The sequence below is a fragment of the Physeter macrocephalus genome, chromosome 20 (genome assembly GCF_002837175.3).
Source record: "Physeter macrocephalus isolate SW-GA chromosome 20, ASM283717v5, whole genome shotgun sequence".
Lineage (NCBI taxonomy): Eukaryota > Metazoa > Chordata > Mammalia > Artiodactyla > Physeteridae > Physeter > Physeter macrocephalus.
Window position 1 is genome coordinate 20,154,319 of NC_041233.1, and position 20,512 is coordinate 20,174,830.

At 37.0% G+C, this 20,512-nt stretch overlaps 1 protein-coding gene across 6 annotated transcripts in view; it reads right to left on the minus strand.

The window, feature by feature from the left end:
* Window positions 1-20,512, minus strand: part of CTNNA3 (catenin alpha 3) — a 1,750,900-nt gene that overhangs the window by 1,696,175 nt on the left and 34,213 nt on the right. For 2 of the 6 annotated variants that reach the window (XM_028481839.2, XM_028481837.2), the window contains exon 1: window positions 13,851-13,950. The exons of the other annotated variants lie outside the window; for them this stretch is intronic. The gene's annotated coding sequence lies outside the window, so the exon portion shown is untranslated. Of the gene's footprint in view, window positions 1-13,850; window positions 13,951-20,512 lie in introns of those variants that run through there. 6 annotated transcript variants of the gene reach the window in all.

Sequence of the window (20,512 nt, forward strand, 5' to 3'; positions counted from 1 at the left end):
GGCGGCTGTCTTGACTTGTAGGATGTTTAGCAGCATCCTTAACCTCTAACCACTAGATGCCAGTATCACCAGCCTCCTCGTTGTAACAATCACAAATGTCCCTAGAGATTGTCAAATGTCTTCTGGGAAACAAAAGTACTCTAGGTTGAGAACCACTATATTGCAGAGCACTAAAAATCTGCATATATTATCACAGAATTATTGTTAGCATCTTTGAGTAATCATGGCATTGGGAACTGACAAATGTTATCCCATATATCAAAACGGTAGGTTCTGAAAATTTGATGTTCATCCACAGCAAATTTTAATACAGTTATCAAAATATTATTAATTGGAAAAGAGAGCAAAGATCCTGTGAATTCTGGTATAGTTTTATTAAGAGCCACTCATACTAAACTAATTTTTCTCTTCTTTTTTTTTCAATTTCCTAACTAAAGAGGGTAAATTGGTTTCACTAAAACATCTTTTAAATCTTTTTTAAAATCTTCTTTGACAAGTTAAAGAAATGTTAGCTGTCTCATATACTGTTGGCTGAAGTAAATATTAGTAAAAATCTTTTAGGGAGGCATTCTGGCAACATCCATAAATTTTATATGCACAAATTCTTAGACTAAACAAATACATTTAGGAATCTGAACATGTGTACAAATATGGATGTCAAGGACAGCAGTATTTTTTGTGATAATAAAAAGCGAGAAACAACCTAAATGTGCATCAAAGAGGGACTAGTTAAATAAATTGTCATATATTCTTTCATTGGTGTGATTTGAACTGTAACCAGAGAAAATGTCTTAGGAAGTATACAGAATCCAATTAGATTTCATTTGCCTAGAAGTAGGGGAGATATTAAAAATATTTAACAACTAGCATGGCTTAGGTCCCAACCAATCAGAGTCTAGCCTGGAGCTGGGTCTTGGAAAGCCCCATCTATGCTAGGTGTTCACCCTTTAGCTGCTGGGTCTAGGGGAGGTCTAGAGGGTCCTAGGCAGAGACCAAGTGGAGGAAGGCCCCTAGTGAGGGGGAGAGGGAGTACAAAAGCATTTCATATTTTAACAATTTGTGTGGCCTTACTGGGGAATATCAGTCCTCACCAAGAGATAGACACAACATTAAAATAATCCAGAATAGCACAGAACCATAAATTGGTCAAATTCAACCAAGTGGCAGCTATGATGAAGAGTAAATTCATACATACTGATGTGGAACAATTCTTTTTTTTTTTTTTTTTTTTGTGGTAGGCGGGCCTCTCACTGTTGTGGCCTCTCCCGTTGCGGAGCACGGGCTCCGGACACGCAGGCTCAGCGGCCATGGATCATGGGCCCAGCCACTCCGCGGCATGTGGGATCTTCCCAGACCGGGGCACGAACCCGTGTCCCTTGCATTGGCAGGTGGACTCTCAACCACTGTGCCACCAGGGAAGCCCGAACGATTCTTTTTTTTAATTTTCACCACAAACTGGTAGCAGTTTCCTTGTGAAAAGAGGACCAGACGGCTTCCCTGGTGGTGCAGTGGTTGAGAATCTGCCTGCCAATGCAGAGGACACAGGTTTGATCCCTGGTCCGGGAAGATCCCACATGCAGCAGAGCAACTAAGTCCGTGCGCCACAGCTACTGAGCCTATGCTCTAGAACCCATGAACCACAACTCGTGAGCCCACGTGTCACAACTACTGAAGCCCACGCACCTAGAGCCCACACACTGCAACAGAGAAGCCACCCACAATGAGAGGCCTGCGCACCACAACGAGGAGTAGCCCCCGCTCGCCGCAACTAGAGAAAGCCCATATGCAGCAACAAAGACCCAACGCAGCCAAAGATAAGTAAATAAATAAATAAATTTAATTTAAAAAAAAAAAAAAGAGGACCAGAGAACTGAGGATCTGAGGTCAAGGCAGAAGGAAGATGTATTTTCACTGTGTACCCTTTGTGACGAATGCTATGTTTGCTAACACCCCATCCAGCCCTCGCCCAGCTTTCCTCCTCTACTAGAGAGACTGGAAAGCTAAGAAACCTGCTCTTCTCAGACTCCCTTGAAGTAGTGGGACCCAGATTTCACCAATCAATGACAGCTTGGGTGAGATTTTTAAAGGTCACAGGCATCAGATCCTTCTGGGAAAGTTGTGGTAGGACTCTACTGCCCAGTGCAAAAGCCAGGAAAAATGGAAGCTAGTACACCTGTAGGACCATTCCTCAGGTATACTTGGACATTTTTCCTAGCTGCATTGTCTTTGGCTGTTGCTCTGGCTCTCCAGGAGAATCTATGAACTATCAAATATCATTTATGAAACTCCTTCTGCTGGAGCTAGCCAAAGCAGACTCTTTGTTGCAATCAAGAACCCTAGCTAATGGGAAGCAGCCACATAGCACAGGGAGATCATCTAGAGGGGTGGGATAGGGAGGGTGGGAGGGAGACACAAGAGGGAGGGGATATGGGAATATATGTGTACATATAGCTGATTCACTTTGTTATAAAGCAGAAACTAACACACCATTGTAAAGCAATTATACTCCAATAAAGATGTTAAAAATAAAAAAAGAACCCTAGCTAAGGCACCCTTTGCTAAAATTAAAAATAAAAATAAATGTACATATATAAGTTTTTCAGTTTAAAAAATTAAGTTGGTTTTTTTTTTTTTTGCGGTACGCGGGCCTCTCCCTGTTGTGACCTCTCCCGTTGCAGAGCACAGGCTGTGGACGTGCAGGCTCAGCGGCCATAGCTCACGGGCCTAGCCACTCCGCGGCATGTGGGATCTTCCCGGACCGGGGCACGAATCCGTGTCCCCTGCATCGGCAGGGGGACTCTCAACCACTGCGCCACCAGGGAAGCCCTAAAAAATTAAGTTTTATAAAAATGTTTTAAAAATAAAATTTATGTGGGCTGGATGGTGGTACAGTTCAGGGAGGACACACCTAACTGAAGAAGCAAATCCAAATGAGCGAGTCCAAAGATCTGGGTCCCCAAATCCCATTTGAATATCAGCTGTATCTCAACCACCAGACGCCATCTTAGAAATGCAAATGTGGACTCAAATCAATGGCTCCCCTTCTTACAAATAATAGCCAATTTTAAAAATATGATGGAAGGAAAGATACCAAAATATGATGGTACCAAAGATACTTGTGTAAAATGTATAAAATACTTGCGTAAAGACAACTTTAAAACTCTACTGAAGGATGTAGAAAAAGAATTGAGTAAACAAAAAGATGATGTATAGGTAGATTAAACATTAAAAAGGCATTATTTCTCCCTATATTAAAATACTCACAGGCTATTATAATAATTTTCTAAAATGTTACACTAAAATTCATTTGGAAATAAACATTATGTAATTACATGTAGGAAAATCCTAAAGGGGCAAAAAAGAATAAGGAGAAAGATTAATCCTTCCAGATATTAAAACATGTTATGAAATAAAGTTATTTTTAAAGTAGGGAATGCATCAGCAAGGTAGCAGGATATAAGATTAGTATAATGAAATCTGTTGCATTTCTTTACACTAACAAAGAAAAAAAAATCCCATTTAAAATCATGTCAGAAAAATAAAATACCTAGGAATAAACTTAAAGGAGATGAAAGACCTATAAGCTGAAAACTATAAAACACTGACAAAGGAAACTGAAGACGATTCAAAGAAATGGAAAGATATTCCAAGCTCTTGGATTGGAAGAATTAATATTATTAAAATGGTCATACTACCCAAAGCAACCTACATATTTAATGCAATCCCTATGAAATTGCACATGACATTTTTCACAGATCTAGAACAAATAATCCTACAATATATATGGAACTACAAAAGATCCAGAATTGCCAAAGCAATCCTGAGGAAAAAGAACAAAGCTGGAGGCATAACCAGATTTTAGACTATACTACAAAGCTACAGTAATCAAAACAGTGTGGTACTGGCACAAAACATATAGACATATAGATCAATGGAACAGAATAGAGAGCCTACAAATAAACCCATGCACCTATGGTCAATTACTCTACGACAAAGGAGGCAAGAATATACAATGGAAAAAAGACAGTCTCTTCAACAAGTGTTGGGTGTGGGGAAAGCTGGACAGCTACATGTAAATTAATGAAATTAGAAAACTCCCTCACACCATATACAAAAACAAACTCAAAATGGTTTAAAGACCGAAATATAAGAAATGACACCATAAAACTCCTAAAAGAGAACATAGGCAAAACATTCTCAGACATAAATTATAGCAATATTTTCTTAGATCAGTCTCCCAAGGCAAAAGAAATAAAAGCAAAAATAAACACATGGGGCCTAATCAAACTTCAAAGCTTTTGCACAGCAAAGGAAACCATCAACAAAACGAAAAGACAATCTACAAAATGGGAGAAAATACTTGTAAACAATGCGACCAACAAGGAGTTAATATCCAAAATATACAAAGAGGTCATACAACTCAATATCAAAAAAATAAACAACCCAATCAAAAAATGGGCAGAAGATCTAAGTAGACATTTTTCCAAAGAAGTGAGAGATGGCCAACAGGCACATGAAAAGATGATCAACATTGTTACTTATTATAGAAATGCAAATCAAAAGCACAATGAGGTATCACCTCACAACACTCAGAATGGCCATCATTTAAAAATCTACAAATAAATGCTGGAGAGGGTGTGGAGAAAAGAGAACTCTCCTACACTGTTGGTGGGAATATAAATCAGTGCAGCCACTATGAAAAACAGTATGGAAGTTCCTCAAAAAACTGAAACTAGAGTTACCATATGATCCAGCGATCACACTTCTGGGTATATGTCAAGAAAAAAAATGAAAACTCTAATTCAAAAACATACATGCACCCCAATGTTCATGGCAGCATTATTTACAGTAGCCAAGACATGGAAATAACCCAAGTATCCATCAACAGATGATTGGTTTGAGAAGATGTTGTATATATATACAATGGAATATGACTCAGCTATAAAAAAGAATGAAATACTACCATTTGAAGCAATATGGATGCACCTAGAGAACATTACACTTAGTGAAGTAAGTCAGACAAAGACAAATGCTATATGATATCACTTATATGTAGAATCTAAAATGAATAATAAAGGGCTTCCCTGGTGGCGCAGTGGTTGAGAGTCCGCCTGCCGATGCAGGGGATGCGGGTTCGTGCCCTAGTCCGGGAGGATCCCTCATGCCGCGGAGCGGCTAGGCCCGTGAGCCATGGCCGCTGAGCCTGGGCGTTCAGAGCCTGTGCTCCGCAACGGGAGAGACCACAGCAGTGAGAGGCCCACGTACCACTAAATAAATAAATAAATAAATAAATAAATAAATAAATAAAATGAATAATACAAATGAATCTATATATAAGACAAAAACAGATTCACAGACATAGAAAACAAACTTATGGCTACCAAAGGGGACAGGGAGGGAGAGAAGGACAAATAAGGAGTATGGGATTAACAGAAACAAACTATAATACATAAAATAAATAAGCAACAAGGATTTACAGTGTAGCACAGGAAATTATATTGAATATCTTATAATAACCTATAATGGAATACAATCTGAAAAAGGAAATAACTGAATCACTTTGCTATATACCTGAAACTAACACAATATTATAAGTCAACTATCTTCAATTTAAAAATAATTTTTTTAGAATAAATAAATAAGAACAGAAAGGGGGGGAAAAAAGTAGGGACTGCAGAAAAATTAGATAAAAATATTACCAGAACAAACTTATGGTTACCAAAGGGGAAAAGCAGGGTGGGATAAATCAGGAGTTTGGGATTAACATATACACACTACTATATATAAAATAGATAACCAGCAAGGACCTACTGTATAGCCTAGGGGACTCTAGTCAATATTCTGTGATAACCCATATGAGAAAAGAATTTGAAAAAGAATGAATATATATATATAGGTATAACTGAATCACTTTGCTGTACACCTGAAACTAACATAACATTGTAAATCAACTACACTTGATATAAAATAAAAAATTTTTTAAAAGAATATTACAGAACAGGAAGAAGAGTGAAACACAGACTCTAATATAAATTTAGCTTATGATAAAGATGGCATTTTAAATTAGCAGGAAAGGGGACTTCCTGGTGGCCTAGTGGCTAAGACTCCGTGCTCCCAATGCAGGGGGCCTGGGTTTGATTCCTGGTCAGGGAACTAGATCCCACACACCACAACTAAGAGTTCACATGCCGCAACTGAAGGTCCCACATGCCACAACTAAAAAAAGATCCTGCATGCTGCAACTAAAGATCCCACATGCCACAACTAAAAAAAAAAAAAAAAAAAAAAAAAGTATCCCACATGCCACAACTAAGACCTGGCACAGCCAAATAAATAAATAAATATTTTTTTAATGAAAAATAAATTAGCAGGAAAAAGAGTGACTCAAATAAATCATATTAGACCAACTAAATAAACATTTAGAGGAAAAATTAAAATACAGCTTACTCCCAGCCTCACTCATTTGCTCAAAATCAATTCCAGATGTAGCAAAGACTTTTAAATTCTGAAAGAAAGTATGAGTGAATTTATATATAATACGTTTATGTATAATAATTGAAGTAGAAATTCCTTTCTAACCAAACACAAAATCCAGAAACCATAAAGGAAGAAGTTTTAAAAATTGAACACAGAAATATTTTATGTATGATTTAAAAATAAAACATAAAAGTAAAAAAAAAAAAAAACAACAAACAACAAATTGGGAGAAAATACTTGCAACACATTAAACAGACAGAAAGCTAATTTGCTTAATTTACTATGAGGGAATAAAGAGAAAAAATGAGTACCAGAACTCCTTGCCAGAGCAATCACACAAGAAAAACAATAAAAAGCATCAGATATGGAAAGGAAGAAGTAAAACTATCTCTATTTGCAAATGACATGATTTTATATACAGAAAATCTTAAAGATCCTACTGAAAAACTGTTAAATCTAATCAATGGATTTCAAAAAGTTGCAGGATACAAAATTAACATACAAAAATCAGTAGCGTTCCTATACACTAGCAACGAATTATCTGAAAAAGAAAGAAAGAAAACATTTCCATTTACAATAGCATGAAAAACAATAAAATACTTGGGAATAAACTTAACCAAGAAGGTGAAAGCTCTCTACTCTGAAAACATTGATGAAAAAAATTGAAGACACAAATAGATGGAAAAGTATCCCATGTACATGGATTGCAAGAATTAATATTGTTAAAATGTCAATCTCTAGACTGACCAAAAACCATCTAAAGATTCAATGCAATTCCTATCAAGATTTCAATGGCATTTTTTCATAAGTAGAAATAAACAATTCTAAAGTTTATATGGGACCACAAAAGACCCAGAATAGCCAAAGTAATCCTGAGAAAAAAGGACAAAGTGAGAGGCATCACACTTCCTGATTTCAAGCTATACCATAAAGCTATAGTAATTAAAACAGTATGGTACCTGCATAAAAATGAAAAATAGACCAGTAGAACAGAATAGAGAAACCAGAAGTAAACCTAAGCATACGGTCAACTAATATTTGACAAGGAAGCCAAGAATACTCAATAGAGAAGAGTCTCTTCAATAAACGGTGTTAGAAAAAATGAATATTCACATGTAAAAGAACAAAACTAGACCCCTATCTTATACCACTCACAAAAATTAACCTGAAATGGATTAGAGACTTAAATGTAAGGCCTAAAACCATAAAACTTCTAGAAGAAAACATAGGCAGTAAGCTCTTTGACATCAGTCCTAGTAATATTTTTTTGGATGTGTCCCCTCAGGCAAGGGAAACAAAAGCAAAAATAAACAAATGGGGAACTTCCCTGGCAGTCCAGTGATTAAGACTCTGTGCTCCCAATGCAGGGGGCCCAGCTTCGATCCCTGGTCAGGGAACTAGATCCCACATGCGTGCTGCAACTAAGAGTTCACATGCCACAACTAAGGAGCCCATGTGCCACAACTAAGAAGCCCATGAGCTGCAACTAAAGAGCCCACGTGCCACAGCTAAGACACAACACAACTAAATAAATAATTAATTAATTTGAAAAATAAACAAATGGAACTACAGTAAACTAAAAAGCTTCTGCACAGCAAAATAAACAAACAAAGTGAAAACATAACCTACAGAATGGGAAAAAATACTTGCAAATCATATACTCAACAAGGGGTTAATATCCAAAATAAATAAAGAACTCATTCAACTCAATAGCAAAAAAACAAATAACCCAATTAAAACTGGGCAAAAGACCTAAATACGCATTATTCTGAAGACTATATACAAATGGCCAACAGGTACATAAAAAGATGCTCAGCATCACTAGTTGTTAGGGAAATGCAAATCAAAACCACAATGAGATATCACCTCACACCTGTTAGACTGGCCATAATCAAAAAGATAAGAGATAACATGCGTTGGCAAGGATGTGGAGAAAAGGGAACCCTGTGCACTGTCTTGGTGAGATTGTAAACTAGTACAGCCACTGAAGAAAACAGTATGGAGGTTCCATAAAAAATTATAAACAGCACTACCATATAATCCAGCAATTCTACTTCTGGGAATACATCCAAAGGAAACTAAACACTAACTCAAAAAGATACCTGCACCCCCATGTTCATAGCAGCACTATTCAGAACAGCCACAACATGGAAACAACTTAAGAGTCCATCAGTAGGTGAATAGATAAAGAAGTTGTGGTCTATTATGTACCTGTGTAATGGAATATTATGCAGCCATAAAAAATGAGGACGTCCTGTCATTTATAACAACAGGAATGGAACTTGAGGGCATTATGCCAGGTGAAATAAGGCAGACAGAGAAAGAAAAATATTGTATGAGCTCATTCATATGTGGAATCTAAAAACAAAACAACAACTAAACTCATGGAAAAAGAGATCATATTTGTGCTTACCAGAGATGGGGGTGGGTGAAAGGAGAATTGGAGGAAGGTGGTAAAAAAGGAGCAAACTTCCAGTTATAAAATACATAACTACTTGGGATGTAATGTACCATATGATTATAGCTAACACTGCTGTATGACATGCATGAACGTTATTAAGAGAGTAAATCCTAAGAGTTCTCATCACAAGGAAAAAACTTTGGTTTCTTTTTTCGCTTTTCTTTTTATTGTATCTATATGAAATGATGGATGCTAACTAAACCTTTTGCAATAATCATTTTACAATACAGTTGACCCTTGAACAACGTGGGGAGTAGGAGCACTGACCCTCCCAGCAGTCAAAACTCCACAGATAGTTTATAGTCACTGTTCATATCCATGGTTCCTCCATATCTTCAGTTCTACATCCGGAGATTCAACCAACCACAGATCATGTAATACTATAGTATTTACTATTGAAAAAAATTCACTTCTAAGTGGACCTGTGCCATTCAACCCATGTTGTTCAAGGGTCAACTGTATATGTAAGTCAAATTTATTTAGAGAGATACACCTTCCATAGACAGAATGTGGTCTGTCTCAAAAGGCAAGAACAGCCTTGGGAGAAACAACTCCACAGACAGAGTGTGAGCCATCTCAGAAGGCAAGAGGCCCCAGAATATGGAATGGTTAGTTTTTATGGGCTGGGTAATTTTATAGGATAATGAGTGGGAGGATTATTCCAACTATTTTGGGGAAGGCGTGGGTATTTCCAGGAACTGGGCTACCGCCGCTTTTTGACCTTTTATGGTTAGCCTCAGAACTGTCATGGCACTGGTGGGTGTGTCATTTAGCATGCTAGTATGACAATGAGCATATAATGAGGCTCAAGTTCCACTGGAAGTCAAATTCTCCACCATCTTGGACCTAGTTGGTTTTAAACAGTTTATGTCGTGTCCTGTGGGTATGTCATTCTTTTAAAGGTTGTGCCCTGCCCACTTCCCTCCTGTTTCACATACAGTAGTAAAATACCATGAAGCCACTGAAAAGAATGAGGTAGGTCTACATGAATTGCTATGCATCTGTCTTAACTAAATGTAAGTGTCCTAATTCAGGGAAAATGTGGGGATGCAAGATGCAGATCAATATGTATAGCATTAAGCCCTTTTTTCTTGACCTAAATCAGGGTTCTGTAAATTAGCATGAAGAGCAGAATGCTCTTATTGCATAGGCAACCAGCAGTGCCTATCACAGATTATTTGATTCTTAAAACTAGGATTCCTTTGGTATCCCATATTGGGGAAATAGGAACTGCTGATTCTAACAGAAAAGCTAGTTAATCATGCAAATTTCCACGGAAACATAATCTATGAGCTCCAGTCCTGGACTAAAACAGACCCTGTGATTCTGGAGAATCACAGAGAGGTAGGTTTTACTTCTCACTCTCTCTTCATCCCTATCCACAAAAACACAAACACTAGAAAGGAAACACCATATGGGCAGGGCTTTAATTTGGTTCACTAGTATCTATCCCCAGAACTAAGAAGAATATCTGGTACACAAGTCATCTAGAAAGAGTAAATAATCCAAAGCCAACGTTGGAGTAGAGCCAATGGAGCCCTTTGAGGAATCCTGCCTCTCAGTCATTCTATGTGTTCTCAATGAGCTAACCTAGGGCCTTTTTGCATTGATACTACCTCCAGAAGCCTCATCAACTGAGATCTGGTAATTCATTTATTATCTAGTTAATTGTACACCTCGATCCCAATTTTCTACTCCATATGCCTATAAATAAGGAAGATAAATGCTTGTATGGTCCCTTTCATCTGTTTCAAGTAACAGATTGAGAACTGTTGATCACATTTTGAATGGTGCTAATGCAAAATAGGGTCTAAAGTCTTCAAGTTCCAGTACTTGAAGGTCTTTCTTTGTGCTAAACATTGCCTTCTCCATCAAATCTTTTTCACCATTAATGGAGGGCCCTGAGGCAGCACAAGCATACCAGTTAGGATAATGAAAAGCAGGAAAAAGAGGTGAGAGAGTGGCAGTGACAAATAAATTTGACCTAATTTACAATTTTGCACATAGGAACTTAGTTACTTCTCAGACCCTGGAAGTTAGTGATTAAATTGGTAGCAGATTACTGGCTGTGTCCCAGACAGCAATAATGTAGTTAAAAATAGTAATTAAGCATGTGAAAATCAGGTGCAACAGTTAATAGTCGTGTTCATTTTCAAAAATTCTATAGTCTCAATTATCTGTCACTTTCCATTAGGTTTGCAACTTGGCTAAACTCAGGAGTTGCACCCACAATATCATGTCACTTAAAATCCTATATCCTAACAAGATTTAGAAAATCATGCTTTTTGAGTCTCTAGACTAACATTCCCATGAGCCAATGATCCATAAATAAACACTATTTTTAAGTCTTCATTACGAAGCACATAGTTTCTCTTCAGGCAATATTGGGCTGCCAACTTCTCTACTTAAGTCTTAATCCCTTCTATTCCAAAGAAAAAATAGAAACATGCAAGCAGAAGTTCAGAGTGAATAAAGAATGGAACTCCCATCTTTCCATACCTACGATATTTCTCTAAATATCACTGAAAAAATAAAATCTACAATTCAAAAATTTTTAATACAGGCAGAATATATTCTTTAAGAATTCACAACCCTCTACCTCACCTCCCATCAAATACTGATGTCTCTAGTCTCTCCAACTTTGATTTCTGTACCAGCCACTACCTCCAAAAATCAAATCGTTTTATTTATCACCAATTTCTTAGTTTTTTTACTTCAATATATTCTATTTCTACAACCGTAATTCCCAAATTCAATACCAATAACAGAATTAAAATTTCATATCTTCCCTAACTCCCACCCTACCCATGCCTTATTCCATTCTCATGTTTCCCTAAGCAGAAAATCCCAAAACTGAAACTCTGCTTTTGCATGTACCATCTATCCTTCTTCTTTCCACTTTGCTGCCTACAGATTTTCTCCAAATAATTCTAATTTCCACAAAATTTTATTATAAAATATTTGTTCTTCCTAATTCTATTTCTTTGCCACAGTTGGATCATAAAATTCATATAAATCAGAACAACATATAGATGATTCTCTACAAAGGTTATTTATAAATTCTAAAGTCCAAAATAATGTAAGCAGTCAATTAAACTGTGTGTTGGTTTCAGGGAGAGATGCAGAATTTTTAACATGTAACTTTGTTGATACCTGTGAAAGTCCATAAGTTGAAATTTTGTAAGTAGAGGAGATTCTGTCCTTCCAAATACTAAGTATATTGCTATCTATGTGCCTGATAACTGTGTTTTGCATCTCATGGACACTCAATAAATATTTCATTTGGGAGATAAGGAATTTTACAAAGCCTTAAAAAAAAAAAAAAAAAAAAAAAAATCACAATATTTGCCTTCAACTCTAATGTTCTCTAATCTGACAAGTCCACATTTAAGAACAAAGCTTAAAGAAATGAATACACACACACACACACACACACACACACACACACACACAACACAGCACCTAGATGTTCAACAATGATTTAAAAAATTATATCCATTCACTTGGAAGAATGTTAGAAATCTAAAATAACATCTATGTAGATTAGGTAATATTATATGGAAAATATTTTCGTAAAGGTTAAATGAAAAAGCAAGGTTCCAAATTTTATCTACAATATTACTGCAATTCATTTTAAAGCTGTACAGAGAAAAAAGACTAAAAGAAAATGCATCAATGAGATTACAGATAATTTTTTTCTGTGCTTTCAAAATTCCTACAATGAGCTCATATTACTTTTATAATGAAAAGAAATTAAGTTTTACTATAAAAATCCCAATATTTTACTCAGTTAAGAAGGAAGACACAGACCATGACACAACAAATAGAAATAGCTGTATATATGCTGTTGGCATTTTGGGCTTCTCCATTTAACAAATGTGTCCTATGCTACTATTTAGGTAATTCTTTATAGTGGGTAATGAAATTGTAATAGTCCATCCAAATATGCCATTCGAATTTGACTACTGATAATCCACATCTCCAAATCACAATTTTTCTCATATATGCTGACATTTTAGTCTGTCTAAAAAAGCTAGCCACAAACCCAGGACCAAGGCTAACCTGAAATCCTATTTTTCCCACATGTGTGTTTTAAGCAAATCTTTGGATCTCCTGTATCTTCAGATACGTTGCAACTGTCTTTCTCAGTGGTGCATATCCATGACTCAAAACCTCTACAGTTAATGAACTTCCTGATACCTAACCTAAATTTCTTCTTGTTTCCATTCGTACTTATTCCTCCCAGTTCTGTCCTCAGTGCAACTGACAGCAATTGCTCGCAGTCACTCAGACACCATCAGATAGCGACCTTCTCTTTACATTATTACTTCCCATATTCATCTCCTACACAGTGTGATTTTCATTTGATTATAAATGGTGGTAAAAACAGTTCTGAGAGATTCCTCAATTTCTTACTGTTACTGCCAATTATAAAACAAATATATAAGGCAAATATTAAATTCAAAAATTAAGGCTTTTGCCACTATCTCATTTTTAAAATCTCCCATTTACTGTGAACAAGCTTTGGGTTGAAAGTAAAACCCCTTCAAATATTTTGCCCCAGCCCCATGCCAAAGCACAAGCATCCAGACAACATATTATCTTTTCCTGCACAGGATCCCAATCGAGTTTTTATAGCCAGAAACTCTCTGAATGCAAAGCACGACCTTGGCTACTAGCTTCCCCTGGCACTAGCTTGAAAGTTATTTATAACTTTAAACTTAGCGTGAAAGCCTACATTTCTCACCATAACTAGTCAAAACATTCCCGTTTTATATAATAATGTGTTCTTTAATTCAGAAAGAAACCCCACATTTTAAACCTACAATATATAACTAAGGCACAGCAATTTCAACGCAGAAACAAAAAAGCACTGGAGTCCAGCTCCTCTTTTTACAAACTTGACTCTTACCTTTCTGTTGCTTCCTATAAAGTAAATGTGTTTAAAAATTCAGCTCTTGTAGGAAATTTTCCAAAAAGAGTTTGGGGGAGAAAAAAAAAAGACGACTTCTTGGTTAGTCACAGAGTTACAGAGTACCAAATTGAGAGGCAGTGACAGTGGGGCAGTCACTTCAGCTGAGCGTCATTCACCCAGGATGAGAAAGAAGGGGGAGGTTACAAACCAGGGTGGGTGGTATCTAATCCTGAACTGCTAGTCACTGACCTCACTGACAACTTGTTACTGAAAATACTTTGTTGAAAAAGGCCAGACACATACTTTTGCCTAGAGATCTACAAACAAAGCTGTCAGGAAGCTCTAAATAAAGTTAGATCTGCATTTCTCTAGTCCCTTTCCAAAATAAGGACCTCTTACATCTAATTAAAGCTGAATGCTGGAATTATCAAGAGTGAAAAATGATAAAGCAGGAATAGTCCAGGAAATCCACACACCAAAAGATCAATTATGTAAAATTCAGTGTCTTCAGTACCACAGAATTATGTGTCACATCTGAGACAGTGTCTTTCCTCTGAAATCTTACCTGTCTCATACCCTTGCACCAAGCATCACACTCTCTGCTTCTGGGATTTATTTGGACCTACATAATTATCAGTAAAGAATTTAAAGTGAAGATTTACCAAAAACTCCACAGGTGGAACCATTATTAAAGTCACCAAAAAAAACAAATTTTTCCAACAAAATTTCTTTTTTCTATGGCTATTCTTTTTCATATTTCCTCTTTCTTTTTTTTAATCTCCTCTCCATCAACATCTTACCAGTCACTGGAACAATCTTGCATAGCCCTGCCTTAAGCCTTATCACTTCATCTATTCCTTGACACCCCACTTGAACTTGTACCATATTTCCTTAGGCATTACCGCTTTTGTGACTTTCTTCCAATAGCTTCTAAAAACAGCGAGTGGTAACTGCCCCTAAAACAGAACTACTCATTTGAGTTTGGGCATTCCTGTTCTTAAAAGACTGAATTCAAAAAATTTTAAAGGCATTTATTTATTAGCTCTACAGGCACTCTTAGAACAAATATGAGGGAGCTGAGAGAAAAAGGCAAGGTCTGGAAATTGTCAGAGAATCAATTATGAAAGAGGTTTCATTTTATACGATTTCTAGGGAAATCTGTGAAATAACTATTTTTACGTAGCTTCCTCTAAAATGTGCATAACTGACATTACATTTATCTAAAGATTCTTAGTTGCTAACATACTGTCCTCTCCAGATGTTTTTAAAGCAGCTTTTTCCCCCTGGAGAATCTAGGAACAGCCTCTTTTCACAGGGAAAACAAAGAGTAAGTTTTATGTCTCTCACTCCATCTTTTCTTGAATAAAGGAATCACTTGACACTTGCAAAACAGAAGTTTTTGTTTTAGAGCTTTAATAATGAATGTTTTCTAAACACAGACTGTTGAATTGAGCCCAAGATTAGATACCCAAATTCTATTATGAGCCAGCCTGCCCCCACTTTAAAGGCACAAATAAGTTATTTACCTGCTCTGTACCTCTCCTTTCCATCTGCAAAATGGAGATGAAAACCCCTATTCTTCCTATCTACTTTTCAAGGGATATGCGAATTAAATGGATAAAATCTGAAGTGCTTCAAATTACATTGAACTCCTCAGAGGTGCAATACAGATGCAATTACAGTACTTGGTGTTATCAAACCAACTGAATATTATAAATATATGAAATACAATTTTAAAGAGCTCTAAAGAGTTGGGTTTTTTTAATTCCCTCATAAAAATGTCTGCAGCCTCCAAGAGCAGGTTTAGTTGAAGTATTCCCCACTATAGCCACAAGAGGTCCTCCTCCTAGCAATTCAAATCACGTCAGATTTGATGAGCAGAGGGCCCATAGTCCTCTGTATTTACACCGGTTGGCTGACAGAAAACACAGATCACCTATGTCAGATTTCCATAGCTAACTATAGGGTAGCAAACAAAACCGGAAAAATCTGGCTTTCTCTGGGTGATCACTGAAGCATGTTGAACACTAAATAGTTCCTGTAAACTACACAGCCGCTGCATTTTGCACCCTGGCCCCCTTCCAGATTTTCACAGTAATTCCGTCTTGTCACCTTGCCCAGTCTTGTTCAGTATTTATTCTCCTTCCCTATTTACTTGTTTCCTTTCTTTATACTTTTGAAACTTTAAAATTTTGGCTCACATTCTTCTTGCAAGCAAACAAAAGTTAGGGATAGAGAAGCTAGAAAAAAAGAGAAAAAAGAATAAATCAGAGATGTTGTAGAAATCCTCCCGAGGTAATCAAGGGTTCTTTGGCTCTAGGTATCAGGGCTGGTCCCAGACAAACTCACTCAACCACATGTACTGAGGAGCCCCTTGATGCAGAGCCCTGTTTTACGGGCCAGCTAGATTAGAGGCACAGAAGGGAGGCCTCCTGAAAGAAAACAATTTTATCCCTATCAACAATCGCTCCTGCAAAATAAGCCCTTCAGGGTACAATCAGTTCTTTAATCAGAATGGAATACAGTTGCTTCTTTTCATTAAAATCCCTTAAAAAAATGAAAGTAGCTTTTGCATGAACCATAAGTCCATTTTATTCTATACATTACACCTCAAAATATTCACAATTTCAGGTTGGGGCCTAAAAAATATATAATTTTCTGAACAGCTATAACACCTTTTTAAGATAAGATTTAAAGCAAAGAATACTTTCAGTTTTTGATAATTAAAATTATTTTATTCCAAAAATATGTGATAAATAGTTCCAGCACTTTGCTGGGTGTTTTAGGTGAATCTAAATCAATCTGCCCCTATTTCAAGGTTCGTGTACTGTAGCAAAAAGATGTTTCCCACTCTCCCTTCCCACCCACCCTGTTATTAGCTACTAATCAACTCTCCTCCCTCATTCGCAAAAACAGAAGCCATCTTGGGAAATGTCCCTTACCTTCTCATCATCAAATCTACAAAACCACCAGCACGAGCCCTATCTTCTCTGCCTTCTCTCCTACTACAATTCAAGCTGTACCCGTGCTCCTACCAAAAGCTAATCTCTCCTCTTCCACTCTGGATCCCTTCTTCTCCCGCCTTCTCAATGGCTCTGCTCCTTCATTATCATCTCATGTACTACATTATAACCCCTTTTCTAATGATCAGCACCACCTCTAAATTAAAAATATAAACAAACAAACATTAGCTTCACCTTACAGCTCCCTCCAGCTACTCCTCCAAGTTCTCTGTCACCTTCATCACAATACTTCCCTAATGAGTTGCTTGCCTTCCCTATGTTTTCACTTCTCATTTACTCCACAACCCACTCCATGTGACTTCTATCACCTCCACCGCCATAAGGGCCATTTTTAAGTCTACCAACAACTTCCACGTGGCCAAATCCATACCATTACCTCAGGGAATACATCATCCAATCCTATGGCTTTAAATGAGATCTTTAATAGGATGCTGAGTGGGATTTTTCTTGTTGCTCAGCATTGGCAACTAAGGCTCAAAATGAAAGAAAAAGAATCCATCTGTGTACATTGCACGCTAAGGAATTTCCAATATCTGAGGGCAGACATCTCACTCCAGGGCTTACTAAAAATCAGTTAAGAAAAGAGCTTTATGCTCTTCCTCTCCTATTCCCTCTCCTAGCCCCAACAATAGAGGAAAAGTTAGGGGACTTGAAAAATTAGAGGAACTAGGCCAACTACTCTTCTCCTCTCAAAGATACCAGAGCAGTAAAAGTGGTAGAAAAGTCAATCTTGCCCCTTCCCCATTTCAAGTCCCTCAAGAGGACATCTGGTCAGCACTGGAGGAAAGGGAGGAGATGAGATTTAAACTGGAATGATAGGAGTTTTAAACTGGACTAAGCAGGCCTTAAAGAACTGAAAATGGCAGGAAAATTATGGAGCCCACACAATGTATCATTTAGGAATGAGAAAGGGAGATGCAGCAGAGCAAAGTGAAATGCAAGGATTGAGGAAACTTGTTCACTCAATAAACCAGTCACACCTTCACATGCTAATGATCCTCAAACTTGTACCCCAAACCCAGACCTCTCTCATGAGCCCCAGAGGCATATATCCAACTACTGTCTCCATTTGGATAACAAATATGCATTTCAAACTTAATTTGTCCCAAAAAAGAGTTCTTGATTTTCCCTCTCAAACCTATTTCTTTCATGGTGATCATTTTATAATAGAAATATCAAATCAATATGTTGTGTACCTGGAACTAACATAGTGTTGTAGGTCAATTATATCTCAATTAAAAAATAATAATTTAAAAAATTAAGGGATGGAAGGGGGAAAAAACCCTATTTCTGTCACTCATAGTCTAGTAATTGGTACCATCACCTAGTTCCTTAAGCCAAAACCTAGTATTCATCCTTCATTCATTCTTTTCCCTCACAATCATCAAGAATTTCCATTAATTCTATTTCCAAAAGTTATCTTGAATACATCCACTTGTCTCTATCTCCCCTACCCCAACTCTTCTGAGGCATTTGCAATCCATTCTCTACATAGCATCTAAATATTTCAGAAAACAGTTTAGCTCATGTTATTCTCCTGCTTAAAATCATCCAATGGCTTCTTATTACTCATAGCACAAAATCCAAATTATTTACCAAATCTATAAGGCCCTGCATGATCTGGCTCCTGTCAACCTCTCCCACCGTGACTCATAGCACTCTTCCCCCTAGTTCATTGACTTCAATTACACTTTCTGTTTAGAAAACATCCAAGCTTATTCCCTTAGGGCCATTGCACTTGCTGTTCTTTTGCCTGAAATCATTTTATCCCAGCTATTTACATGTCTGGCTCATTCTCATCCTTGATATAATCCCTCAGAGAAGTACTACCTGATTACCTTATCTCACTGCCCACCGCCCCCACCGCCCCCCCCCCCCCCCCCCCCCGTCACTTATCACAACCTTGCATATTTACTTATATGTTTACTTTTTGTGTCTTCACCACTGGAATAAAAGCCAGGGGCAATGGCAGTATCTTTTAACAGCATGGCATATGAAAATTAACTATACAAGATAAAGCATCAATAGCTATGGGATTTCAAAGGAATGAGAGAGACCTCTAGAATGAGGGGGTAATCTAGGAAAATTTCCTGGAGAGATTTATATTTGCCTTGATACAGAAATGAAAGATGTCCGAATCATAATAGAATATTCTATTAATTTTATTTCTCAAATATCCTTCAAATCCATTGCCTCTCCATCTTCACAGCTATTACCCTGATACAAACTACAGTTGTCTTGCTTGTTGTCTTTATATACTTATCACCTAATTTCTCCCTCTCCCTCTATTTCACTTTGTGTAAACCCAAATACAGTATTTAAATGCTAGTCAGAATATATTTATGCTAAACTTTAAAATCTCAATTTAACTATTTCAGAACTACTAAAATTGACATGTTAACTTCATTGCCTTGGTGACAACAGAAAGGCTAAAATGAATGTTCTTCTCATTAATTTTTCTCATTTAATCTTCTCAGAGTGCCATGCCTCAACTCTGACAGCTCATCTTGCTGTTAGTCAATAACCTTAACAAGCACAGTAATTACAGTCAATCATGTCTGCTTTAGTTCATTGATTACTTTGTTACTTCTTTTTCAACTTGTTAATGAAAATTCCCAGCACAGACCTCCTGGGTAACATTTCTTTTATTAATTAACTACCTTATCAGTCCCTTGAATATATTTAAAAAAACAGCATCTTGTATTGATGGTTCTAAAAACAACTTGCTCTTGCAGCTTTGAAAATCAAAATCATTTCAGAGATACAGAACACCTAGAACAAAATCAATATTTACTGTCATTGAACCTGCCTTTTTATTTCAAATTATTTAAACAAGAGATGTATTATATTACTTCTGAAGGATTAACATACTTCATTTTTAATTGATACAGCTTTTAAAATTTTAAAGAAATTATCTTGTATTTGTGATTCTAACCTCAAAAGCTAGTTATAAATGATGTAAACAAGTTAATGTAGCATCCTAAACTAGAGGCACTCAGAAAGGGGTGTGGTAGTATTGATATCATTTAAAAGTCAGAATCACTTTTGACCTCCTAAGAGTTTGAGGTTAAATTTACCTTTGAGGGCTTCCCTGGTGGCGCAGTGGTTGAGAGTCTGCCTGCTAATGCAGGGGACACGGGTTCGAGCCTTGGTCTGGGAAGACCCCACATGCCGCGGAACAACTGGGCCCGTGAGCCACAACTACTGAGCCTGCGCGTCTGGAGCCTGTGCGCCGCAACAAGAGAGGCCCGCGCACCGCGATGAAGAGTGGCCCCCGCTTGCCAAAACTAGAGAAAGCCCTCGCACAGAAACGAAGACCCAACACAGCCAAAAATAAATAAATTAATTTTAAAAAAAAATTTACCTTTGAAACAAATTGTCTCTTGGTTCTAAGAAAACAAATATAGATTTTCTATTTGTGTAAATGTTAAAGCAAATTTCACTTAAATGTTCTAAGAAAACAAATATAGTAGATTTTCTATTTGTGTAAATGTTAAAGCAAATTTCACTTAAATGTAATGAAGGAAATGACTGTCATTTCATTCAGAGAAATTCAGTGAGGCATGTCTCTGCAGAATTTTATTGCTTCTTAAAGAGAACCATTTCTTTTCCCTGTGTAAATTTACATGGCCCTCA